The sequence below is a fragment of the Panulirus ornatus genome, chromosome 12, assembly GCF_036320965.1.
Source record: "Panulirus ornatus isolate Po-2019 chromosome 12, ASM3632096v1, whole genome shotgun sequence".
Classification (NCBI taxonomy): domain Eukaryota; kingdom Metazoa; phylum Arthropoda; class Malacostraca; order Decapoda; family Palinuridae; genus Panulirus; species Panulirus ornatus.
The window spans coordinates 24,288,482-24,301,526 of NC_092235.1; the positions used below are offsets into that span (position 1 = coordinate 24,288,482).

General features: G+C 35.9%; 1 protein-coding gene across 1 annotated transcript in view; it reads left to right on the top strand.

Annotated features, from left to right (window-relative positions):
- Positions 1-12,818, top strand: part of LOC139751873 (E3 ubiquitin-protein ligase TRIM71-like) — a 65,345-nt gene extending 52,527 nt beyond the window's left edge. Inside the window, exon 2 of the transcript XR_011713442.1 lies at positions 12,138-12,818. The gene's annotated coding sequence lies outside the window, so the exon portion shown is untranslated. The remainder of the gene's footprint in view (positions 1-12,137) is intronic.
- The last annotated feature ends 227 nt before the right edge of the window (positions 12,819-13,045 follow it).

The window sequence follows — 13,045 nt, forward strand, 5'->3', positions numbered from 1 at the left end:
CATTCTTTTTATTACCACACAACTCTCCTTCCCTTCATTACTAACTCGATCAAACTCCCTCACACCATGTATTGTCCACAAACATTTCATATTCAACTCGTCCACCTTCTTTACACTTGTTTGTCATTTCCCACATTAGTAACGTAGTACCACAACCAGGCCCCACGAACCTTTCTATGGTTACCCAAGCCACAGCACATGCCTTGGTTCATTCCATATATATATATATATATATTTTTTTTTTTTCAAACTATTCGCCATTTCCCGCGTTAGCGAGGTAGCGTTAAGAACTGAGGACTGGGCCATTGAGGGAATATCCTCACCTGGCCCCCTTCTCTGTTCCTTCTTTTGGAAAATTAAAAAAAATTGAGAGGGGAGGATTTCCAGCCCCCCGCTCCCTCCCCTTTTAGTCGCCTTCTACGACACGCAGGGAATACGTGGGAAGTATTCTTTCTCCCCTATCCCATATATATATATATATATATATATATATATATATATATATATATAGCTTTGCGGAAGATGAAAGCCGGCAAGGCAGCAGGTTTGGATGGTATTGCAGTGGAATTTATTAAAAAAGGGGGTGACTGTATTGTTGACTGGTTGGTAAGGTTATTTAATGTATGTATGACTCACGGTGAGGTGCCTGAGGATTGGCGGAATGCGTGCATAGTGCCATTGTACAAAGGCAAAGGGGTTTAAGAGTGAGTGCTCAAATTACAGAGGTATAAGTTTGTTGAGTATTCCTGGTAAATTATATGGGAGGGTATTGATTGAGAGGGTGAAGGCATGTACAGAGCATCAGATTGGGGAAGAAGAGTGTGGTTTCAGAAGTGGTAGAGGATGTGTGGATCAGGTGTTTGCTTTGAAGAATGTATGTGAGAAATACTTAGAAAAGCAAATGTATTTGTATGTAGCATTTATGGATCTGGAGAAGGCATATGATAGAGTTGATAGAGATGCTCTGTGGAAGGTATTAAGAATATATGGTGTGGGAGGCAAGTTGTTAGAAGCAGTGAAAAGTTTTTATCGAGGATGTAAGGCATGTGTACGTGTAGGAAGAGAGGAAAGCGATTGGTTCTCAGTGAATGTAGGTTTGCGGCAGGGGTGTGTGATGTCTCCGTTGTTGTTTAATTTGTTTATGGATGGGGTTGTTAGGGAGGTGACTGCAAGAGTTTTGGAAAGAGGGGCAAGTATGAAGTCTGTTGGGGATGAGAGAGCTTGGGAAGTGAGTCAGTTGTTGTTCACTGATGATACAGCGCTGGTGGCTGATTCATGTGAGAAACTGCAGAAGCTGGTGACTGAGTTTGGTAAAGTGTTTGAAAGAAGAAAGTTAAGAGTAAATGTGAATAAGAGCAAGGTTATTAGGTACAGTAGGGTTGAGGGTCAAGTCAATTGGGAGGTGAGTTTGAATGGAGAAAAACTGGAGGAAGTGAAGTGTTTTAGATATCTGGGAGTGGATCTGGCAGCGGATGGAACCATGGAAGCGGAAGTGGATCATAGGGTGGGGGAGGGGGCGAAAATTCTGGGAGCCTTGAAGAATGTGTGGAAGTCGAGAACATTATCTTGGAAAGCAAAAATGGGTATGTTTGAAGGAATAGTGGTTCCAACAATGTTGTATGGTTGCGAGACGTGGGCTATGGATAGAGTTGTGCACAGGAGGATGGATGTGCTGGAAATGAGATGTTTGAGGACAATGTGTGGTGTGAGGTGGTTTGATCGAGTAAGTAACGTAAGGGTAAGAGAGATGTGTGGAAATAAAAAGAGCGTGGTTGAGAGAGCAGAAGAGGGTGTTTTGAAATGGTTTGGGCACATGGAGAGAATGAGTGAGGAAAGATTGACCAAGAGGATATATGTGTCGGAGGTGGAGGGAACGAGGAGAAGAGGGAGACCAAATTGGAGGTGGAAAGATGGAGTGAAAAAGATTTTGTGTGATCGGGGCCTGAACATGAAAGGAGGGCAAGGAATAGAGTGAATTGGAGCGATGTGGTATACCGGGGTTGACGTGCTGTCAGTGGATTGAATCGGGGCATGTGAAGCGTCTGGGGTAAACCATGGAAAGCTGTGTAGGTATGTATATTTGCGTGTGTGGATGTATGTATATACATGTGTATGGTGGTGGTTTGGGCCATTTCTTTCGTCTGTTTCCTTGTGCTACCTCGCAAACGCGGGAGACAGCGACAAAAAAAAATATATATATATATATATATATATATATATATATATATATATATATATATATACTGAGGAGGGTGGGTGTGTTGGAAATGAAATGTTTGAAGACAATATGTGGTTTGAGGTGGTTTGATCGAGTAAGTACTGAAAGGGTAAGAGAGATGTGTGGTAGTAAAAAGTGTGGTTGAGAGAGCAGAAGAGGATGTGTTGAAATGGTTTGGACATATGGAGAGAATGAGTGAGGAAAAGTTGACAAAGAGGATTTGTGTGTCAGAAGTGGAGGGAACGAGAAGTGGGATACTAAATTGGAGGTGGAAGGATAGTGGAAAAGATTTCGAGTGATCTGGGCCTGAAGGTCAGGAGGGTGAAAGGCGTGCAAGGAATAGAGCGAATTGAAATGATGTGGTATACCGGGGTCGACATGCTGTCTTTGGATTGAACCAGGGCATGTGAAACGTCTGGGGTAAACCATGGAAAGTTTTGCGGGGCCTGGATGTGGAAAAGGAGCTGTGGTTTTGGTGGATTACACATGACAGGTAGAGACTGAATGTGAACGAATGTGGCCTTTGTTGTCTTTTCCTAGCGCTACCTTGCGCACATGCAGGGGGAGGAGATGCCATTTCATGTGTGGTGTGGTGGCAATGGGAATGGATGAAGGCTGCATGTGTGGATGTGTATATGTGTACATGTCTGTGTATGTATACATCGAAATGTATAGGTATGTATGTGTGCGTGTGTGGGCATTTATGTATATACATGTGTATGTGGGTGGGTTGGGCCATTCTTTCTTCTGTTTTCTTGTGCTACCTCACTAACGCAGGAAACAGCGTCTGAGTATAATATTTAATAAATAAGATGTATACATGCTTGCTTTCATCCACTCAATGCCTTGCTTCCCCACAGGAAATGGCACAGATGCATGAAAGAAAAAACAAATAACACACTCTCCTCTTCTCGCCCACACCTGATTGTGCCACCCCTTGTGTCAAGAAATATGAAGAAAGGCCACAAATATGTATTTTAAAAATTTTAAAACAGGTTTTTCCACTTCAAATATTTATAAATACTTTCCCTTATCTTTCCCTTTCCCCTTTCATTAACCTCTCTGTTTCATTTAAGGCCTGACCTTGATTTGGACTTTTGCATATTACTAGAACCCCCAGTGTATAAATATATGTTGTTATTATTATTATTAATCGTAAACATTCACCATTTCTCACGTTAGCGAGGTAGCATTAAGAACAGAGGACTGAGCCTTAGAGGGAATATCCTCACTTGGCCCCCTTCTCTGTTGCTTTTTTTTTTGGGAAAAGTGAAAAATGGGAGGGGAGGATTTCTAACTCCCACTCTCTACCTTTTAGTCGCCTTCTATGACACAGGGAAGACATGGGAAGTATTCTTTCGCCCCTATTATTATGATGTTTGATTGCCATTTCCCACATCAGTCTGGTAGGGCCAGAAACAGACGGAGAACAGTCCAGTCACTGGTATACACATATATAAGTAAATGCCCATATACACACATATGCATACACAGACATATACACATTTACACACGTAATATTCATGCTTGTTTTCATCCGTTCCTGGCATTACCCCACCCCAAAGGAAACAGCATTGCTACCCTCTGCTCCTGCGAGGTAGCACCAGGACAACAGACAAAAAGACCACATTCGTTCTCTCAGTCTCTAGCTGTCATGTGTAATGCACTGAAACCACAGCTCCCTATCCACATCCAGGCCCCATAGACCTTTCCATGGCTTACCCCAGACGTTTCACATGTCCTGCAAAGATGATAAAGATTACTTTGTTGCTCTGCTATCTTATATGGCAGATCCTCTAAAACCTATTTTTAGCAGATGCTTGTCCACCAAATATCAAAGATACAGAAGTTATGATCACATTTTGTCGCCCTTTTAGTAAGTGTATCACAGAGTATCACACAGTGGTATTAAGATTGTGGCCTACTGTTGGACATTGTTCTTATGTTATAGTTAGCGACATTATTCTCAAGTAAAAATGTGTTCATGTAATTAAGTGTTAGATTAAGGCATGTTAATTTTGCAATGCATTAAATGTTTCAAAGACTGACCTTATAGTGGGATTTTGGGTTTAGATTTTCAAAAATGCCATCAAATGGGTTACTCCTTTTAGACGTTATTTTAGTGGCGTCAGTGTCTTGCTTAAAATGGGCTTAAATCATATCCCTATAGCATGTAGCAAGTCCAAGACTCTTCATGACTGACTACTTAACACATTCAAAATAATTTTTGTTTACTGTCAATGCATTTAAGGTCAGCATAGATTATATCCATTAGGTTTCCAAACCCTAGTGAGCAAAACCAAACCTTATATTTTCCATACATTCAAAGACTCTACATTACTGGAATTTTGAATTTGAAACCCTCTTATTCTTTATGAACAAATTTGAAGTAAAGAATGTGCTAGACTTGCCCTCTGCCAGTGACCCTATTAAGATTTGAGGCACTAAAGGCTAAGAAGCAGCAGTAGAGTTCTTTAGTTATGGAGAGACTGTTGCTGTGTCCACCCCTATGAGGGAGTTCCAATTGAAACATGGCAGAGAGATAGGAAGATAGATGGATTCAATTAAATTTTGCATTAGTTTTTAAAGATAGATTGATTAGCCTGCAGAGTTATGTCATATATGACTAAAGTTGCTAGGTGGAAACTATCCCTTCTATATTTATGTAATCATGGCATGACTTCAATATTTGTAATCCTTAGGTTTTCATCATATTCATACTGATATCTGTAACTTATAGCATACAATGTCTTAGTGTGTTATAGACCTGCATTGCTGCAATTGGCATCCTGCTATGTCTTGTATTTGTTTACACAGTGACAAACAAAATTCTTTGGAAGGATTCTTTATGGGCCTCTGTGCTGTCAGAAAATGTCTTGGACAAAACTATGTAAAGAGGGACAGACTGCCTCAGAAGTAATTCTTTACTTTCAGATCAAATCATAAAGTATGGCTAGATAAAGGGTCCTTTTTTATGAGAAAATTTGTTGAAGGGAAGTAATAAGAAATCAGTATATCGTTGATCTCAAATTGGTTAATGAAAGGCAGCCATTTAAAGTTATTTAGTAAGGCCCATTGATTAAGGATTTATATTAGTCCTTCTGTGTCAAGTCTTAACTACATGATTCTTTTTTTTTTTATGTAAAGTCTGGAGGGATAAAATCCCTATTAATGTAAACTGGAAATTTGTTGCTTTAAGGAGATTTTTATCTAGTTTTCAAGAAATCAAAATTTTTAATCTAAAATTAATCTAAAACTGAATACAGAAATTTAGTATAGTTCCTTAAGCTAGTAGTTATGAAATAGATACTTTTCCATAAGAACTTTTACTTGTATTTCATTAGTATCAAATGCAGTAACTCATTTTTTATGGGAAGTCGCATATGAAATGTTACAGGAGAGACCGAGTGTGAACTAATGTGGTTTTTTTTTTTTTTCCCTGGTGCTACCTCACTGAAGGGGGGACAGGGGATGCTATTTCCTGTTTGGCGGGGTAGCATCAGGAATGGATAAAGGCAGGCAAGTATGAATATGTACATGTATATATGTATCTGTACGTGTATGGGAGTTTATGTATATATATGTGTAAACGAATAGTATGAAAGAAAGAAAGAAAAAGATGTGTACTCGAGTGGATGGGCCATTCTTCATCTGTTTTCTGGCACTACCCTGCTGATGTGGGAAACAGCGATTAAGTATAATAAAAGAATATATATACTTATACGCATAGATGCTCCCTTATTTTTTCTCCTCTTTCTTTTCTCTGGATATGTGTGTATATTTTATCTTCCAGCAGTAAGACCACATTTCAGAAAGAGGTCCATGATATTTACATTGCGTGAGTGAAATATACCCCCACAACTATTTGTTTATCTGTATTCATGAATAATTGTAAAGGGTTTGTTTATTTATTACCAGTCATAATTTCTTGATGGATGGCTTTAAATTCTTTCATACAAAGTATATTATAAAGTGAGGTATTTAAGGGCTTGGAAGGGGCAATTTTGATGTTTAAATCTAAAGTAGAAACCAAAGGGGTTGCTTTCTTAAGTGTGAGGTGCTTCTCATCCTATTTAGGACAAACAGCATGTCCTTCCCCTCACTTTTAGTTATTGATTCTGTATCAGCCATTCTAAAATGCTACAGTTGACAGACTTATTACTGCTTAAATCAGCAGACACAAATTGATGAATGATCACATTGTTAGTACAAAGCAGAGTTTCATCTGCAGGTTGTAATTGTGAGTTTGTAAGTAAACTGTGCCAGTGGATGGGAAGGGAAGGACACTTCATGTTTGTGAGGGAGGGATAGGTTGAGTTTGTTATGTGTGCCTTTTTTTGTGAGCATTCTGATGTGTTATGAGTGAAATTAATGTTCTAATGTGTTATGAGTGAAATTAATGTAATATATTAATTCCTTTTAACCCCTTTTTTATTTTAAGTTACAGTGAGTAAATTAAAGATACTGCAAAGCAGCTTGGTCATGTGTTCAGTCTGGTATGTGTAATGTGTCACCTGTTTTCAGCATGTTACAGAAAAACCTCTTGCACACTACATACAAAGCAAACCATGTGATTTTATTTTCAAGGGGTAGCGAGAAGCAACAGTAATCAGACATGATGAAACTTATGGCAATCTGTAAATTTGATTTTTCTACGTATGATTTTTTAGCCTGTTTTATGTACTTTTTTCATGCTGTAGTTACCATCATGCCAAAATTACTCCTCTCCTGACTCTGGATAGATTCAGTGTTTATTTAACAATATTAAATTTTTAGGTTATACAGGAAACTGTGTTGTACGCAATAACCAGTGTTCTGTGAAAGGATTTGACTTTCTCTTCTTTACAACTGTAAGTTGAAAAACATCTTTGCACGTTATGAAATGTATCATGTATAATTCATAGGCTCGTGCCTGTATTTCGGAACCATAATGCCATTCTGTGCTAGTTTCATGCAAAATTATTTCCTTGCTTGACTGGATCATTATAAGCTTTTAATAATGAGTTTTTTTTTCCATGTATTACACAGCTATATAGGTAGATTGAGGTTATATTGTGGCTGTGTACCTTGAAGGTGAAATTCTGTAACTGCTACATTATAGCTAAAAAGGATGATGTAGTCCTGAATAGGTTTCACTATCCTTGTGATATTATTTCTGTTCCTTGTAAATTCATAGATGAGCATAATTTTAAGTGAAAATATTTGCAATTTTTTTCATGGAGTGGAATAACTAGAAAACTTTTTGGATAAACTACCTCACACAGTATTGTAAGTGTAATTGATTCATGACTTTTGACTTCTGATGTTGATGCTTGACTTCTGATATTGATGCCTTTTCCACCACTTTTTATTTAAACTACTGTACATGAAAAAGTACATAAGCTAAATGTTAGTTTCAAGGGTGCTGTTGCAGCTCTACACTGCCCTACTGATGCAAGTAAAAGTATATGCTGGGTTACAATTACTACTGTTTTAATGCAAGTACACCATTTATACTTTGTGTAAAATAACCTTGTGGAAATAATTGCACACTATTACATTTACAAGCATACATCTGTTAGTAATTGCACTGGTCTACTTATATAATTAACCGTAAGCAGGCAAAGGTGTATATATGATCTGGTTTGTGACTGTCTGGTCATATGTGTTGAGATATGTGAGAATTTTTGTCTGCTTACAGATGCACCAGTTGGGACACTTTCATACACACCAAAGCATACAAGGCAGTATTTTTGAGTGATATTCAAAATGACCATATTGTGTTGAATTGAGGGGTATTGTAGTAGGGGTGACTTTAAATTGATAATCGCTCATTTTACAAAACACTTATCTCCAAAGTGTCATTGCCTCTAATTCAGCTGAATTGTTATCCAGGAAAGTAGCGGATCTTAGTCGAGTTGAAAAGTCTTTAACAGAAATTTACTTGAGCCTCCTGGTCACTGTCATGGGTATGTTTTCAAATTATATGAGGGGATACTTTTTGATACAGAAGCTTGCTCTACAACAATTATTAGTAATTTTTTTGTTTTTTGTTTGGATGCACTTTCTGTAGTGATGACCTGCTTGGTACTGGGATGAAGTAACACTTAATCAATTTAGTTTGATACACACCTAAGTGGCCATTGTAGAAACTGCCAAATATTTCATAAATAATCTACTCTCGCTCTGATTACTTACAATACAGAATATTTACTGGCTGTACATATGGATCACATAAGTGTAAATTATGAAAGCTTGTTATGTCACTGCCTGTATAGTGGACTTATAAAGAAAGGGTGCAGTGTATTTAGTAATATGGTGTACTAAGCTTGTGAACTTGGATCAGAACAAAGTATGAACAAAGTTTTTGGCAATTCAACATTGGGGCGTATGAGAAATATACTTTAAAAGTGCAGGGTACAATAAGTATGCCCTTAATGAATATCAACATATATTTGAGAATGGTGGCTCATGCAGAACATTACCCAGACGTGACGGCATCTATAAATGTTCATACACACTTTTCAACAGAAAGATGAGTAACTTAAAATAATCTTTAAATGTCTATGAACTGTATTTACATTTGAAATTCACTTGTTATAAAATTTCAACCAAAGAGTACTGTTCATTTGAACTTGTACCAGCATTTAAATTTCAACTATTAATATATGTAATTATCTATATGAAATGAGGTACCTATGCCAAATCTTCCATAAAGACTAGACTAAATAGTGTGTGTGAGGATTTGACTCGTTTCAAAAATAATTGATACCATGAACATGTATTGCGAAGTCTTTGCTGGCCAACACTAAAAAGAAGTAAATTTGAGCAAGATTCCAGTATAAATTAATGATGTTAATATTTGAATTGCATGTGAAAAAGATGTTTTAACCTAATAAGCATTTGATTTTCCTCGAACGAAAGCAAAAAAAAAGTAGATACAGATGAACTCCAAATATGATTTTTGCAAAGATTGTATCAAAGAGATTACCAAGATGATAATGTCTAGTGTAGACCTTATCTTTTCCATGCAAAATAACATATTTTCTGTTATGTTGAAGCATAGATACGAACTTGCATGCATGCATGCATACATACATACATACATATATATTCACATAAATGGTGTGTACTTGCTCAAAACTACTGCTTTCAAGCATAGATTTACTTGAGTGTGATGTGAAGATTCTGCTAGTTTTTAATATTTATTGTGTAACTTAGTTAAGATATCCTTTTGCCACAATCTTTTAAAACCTTCTTGTAAGTAGTGAATAAAGGAAAACAGCACTGCAAAATTAAGATATTCTACAGCTTTTTTGAAAACGCTGAAAAATGATACATGTAAGGATTTGGAGATGAATGAGAATACATGTATCTGGTAGTAACGTGCAGTGTCATTTGAAATCTATTCATAAACTATAGCATGTATAAGTAAATCCAGTCTCTGAAATGGGAGGATTTTAATTAGTAATGCTGTATGTGTTTTAATCTGTTAAAGATATGGTTTTGTGAGCCTTGACAAGGCTCTGTGCTATGTACAAATGATAAATGGAATAAAAATACATTTGAACTCCTCTCAGGCTGTATGTATTGTCAATTTTTATACGAGATCATTATGATGATTTCTTGAATGTGATTTTGTTAGGAGTTCTTGTAGGTCTTGCTTCATATTATTTGTGATGCTATTTTGACATTTTGATAAATTATACAAAACTGCCCATAATTTTCCTTGGCAGCATTAAGTTTTGGCCTTTGTGCAATTACGAAAATAAAAGATAATGTAATAAATTCAAGAAAAAGGAAGTATTTTAATTCTTACCCCAGTAGGTAACTGTAGGTCTTCTTTTCTGTCTTGTGGATTAAGAATTTAGAAATTGTAAACAATCATATTACAGTATAATTAAAACATTCTTCATTACGTAACTCTGTAAAACTTATTGGCCTGTTCTCAACTACTGGCAATTTGCATATTATCTTTTCATTTATCAGTGAAAGGCATGCATGGGATAGTGAATTTTTGGATGTGGTATATAGGGGTTGACAGCCTGTCATTGGACTGAACCAAGGCTTGTGAAGCAGCTGGGGGAAACCATGGAAAAGATTAGAGAATGGATGTCAAAGAATGTGACCTGCCTTTGATTTTATCTGATGCTACATCATTAACGTGGGAAACTATCTTTTATGAAAAAAAATTGATTCATCTAAAATTTGCCTGGGACATTGCTCTACAAACAAATTACAAATGCCTACTTCGTCATTTTGCCTAATCCTTTATGAAATGCAAGTCTGATTATTTACATTCCAATACATGTATAGACTGAAAAAATAACAACAGAAAGGGAAAATATATCTCGGTCATTAGTTTGGTTTGTTTCATCATGGAATACATAATGGGGCTGATTGCTTAAAGTAGATACCGAAGGTTTAAAGTAGAATTCCAGTTTGTACTATTTGGTGGGCTTTTATATTATTCAACTGTTATGGTGCTCCATTTCATTAAATTTGTGGACTCTGAATTCTGGGGGAGCCTTGTGTGTATATTAATGGTGTATAAAGTGTTTCAAGTTAACAGCAGCAGACAGTTTTGTTGTCAAATCATATGGTTTCAAAGGAATAGTTAAGTCATGGGGAAATTAACATAAGTGTTGTGTGTGTAAACATTAGATTAGATGTTATCAATTTTCCACAATGTTTTGAATTGTGTAGTGAATTCATATGTTAGTACAAGGTATATGTTTTCTGCACTTAATTATTTTATGGAAGTTTTCTTATTTCTAAAAATATATTGGTAAATATTGGCGTAAAAAAAAAATATTGGATAACTGTATTTTAGCACTTTGAACAACAAGGTTTCTTAGTGATAGTTTTTCTATGATAATCTATTTGATACTATGAATTGCTTTTGAGTTTTTTGTATGAGAAGTTATTTAATACTATGAATTACTTTTGAATTTTAAGATCATAATTCTAGGTGATAATGCTCAACTGCCTTAAAACTTATCAGTCTGTCTATCTGTATCTCTGATGCTTGTTCCCTACGGGAACTATTACCAAGGGTTGGCCAGGGAAAGTCTCTACTTATCTTTGTCCTTACTGCCTCCTTTCCATACATTGCCATAAAATGCCCCAGTAACTCGTGCAATGAGTACATTCTCTTTTAATCTTATTCTTAAACAAGATCTTGCTATTCATTATACTACTACAGCAGAAAAAAATTTGATCTTACCTTTGCTCATTTGGCAGTCAAACCAGTCCACATTTATATCTTTTTTCATGTTTATTCCAATTTAATATTTACAATATTCCTTGGTAAAAGTCATCATTATCTTCTTGCCCATAAACTTCTCAAAAAATTTCAAAGGTGAAATAAGCGCTGCAATAATGATGATAAAAATGAGGAATTTTATCAAAATGGATCAAAGGCTTGAGTATGATCATATAAAGCTTTTGGTAGATGAAGTTGGTCTAGATGATAGTGATACATGTCAAGAGATGGATAAATGAATTGAGTGATCTAACTAAGGCTAAAGATCTTACAGACAATGATGCCATTGGAAAAATCTTTTTGTCATGACTGATGAAGTTAGTTTGTGTAAGTTAGTTTTGTGTAAAGGTGGTATGAATGGAGACTACTCTTGCCTGAAAAAGAGTTTCAACTAAGCACCATAGACATGGGCTGTGGATGTGTGAAAGAACCAAGAGGCTGTATGCAATTAGACCCCCCCATGTAAATGCAAATGGGAGTTGAAGATACTGGACTAGAAAAGATGGATTTTGTGAATCTACACTGGTGCAAAGAATTTTTTTATAGTAATTCCAGCAGATGTAGTGTATCAATGAGAGTTTAAAGTATTGTGAATATTGGACACATAATCATGCTCGTATCAAAACCTGTAATACAGCAGTAATGTTTTGATCTTTGTTTCATCCTCTGTTCCAGGCAAGCTTCCAACTTAGCTGGTCCAAATTACAGTAAAAATCGATGCATTACCTGAATTTAAGTGCACATTCAAAATAAGCTGCTGCATTGTGCCATAGACTCAACTGGTGAAGGGATCACAGCAGAAAACAAGAACCAGGATAACTTGAGCTAATTACTTTTACTATGGGTCCTTTTTAATCTCAACTGTGAAAATAAAAAAAAATCTTTTGAAAAGTAGTGGAAAAATTTTTATCAAAAACAGCTCACCCCACAAAAGACAATCAATAATGCATTAGTTACATTTTTCCAGTTGGAGAAATGTGCTACCATGAATATATATTTCCATTGCAAATGCTTTTCTTGTACATCTCGACAGTATTTAAGTATAGTTTCCATCATCACTGACATACATATTTTGAGCCAAGACATCTGAAAACTCTGTGCATTTCCCACTTTAGTTATAGGTGGGTAATTTTATAAGTGCTACATGTAGTATTTTATATTCTTAAAAAAGATTACTGATCATAAAATATAAACAAACACACACTGCAAAATATTTGCTTTGATATATTGACTTTAACATTTCTCACTTCATTCCCATTGAATGGAGTGGATTACAAAAAAATGCATTCCTTTAAAATTCAGATTTGCTGTATTCCAAACAAAAACTATGATTCCTGTAAAACTTAAGGGTCTCAACTTACGAATGGGTATATATTCTTGGACCTTGTTCATAAGATGAACTGTGTGTCAGAAATGTAAAGAAAGTTGATCATTTGCATAAGGTTAGGGTAAATTTCTATTCCTGACTAACTGTTTTAAATGTATTCTGAAATAATTACAGTTAACACATCACATTTAACATTTAAATGAAAAAGAAATCACATTTACATTTCAGCTGTTATTTTATTATACTTTGTCGCTGT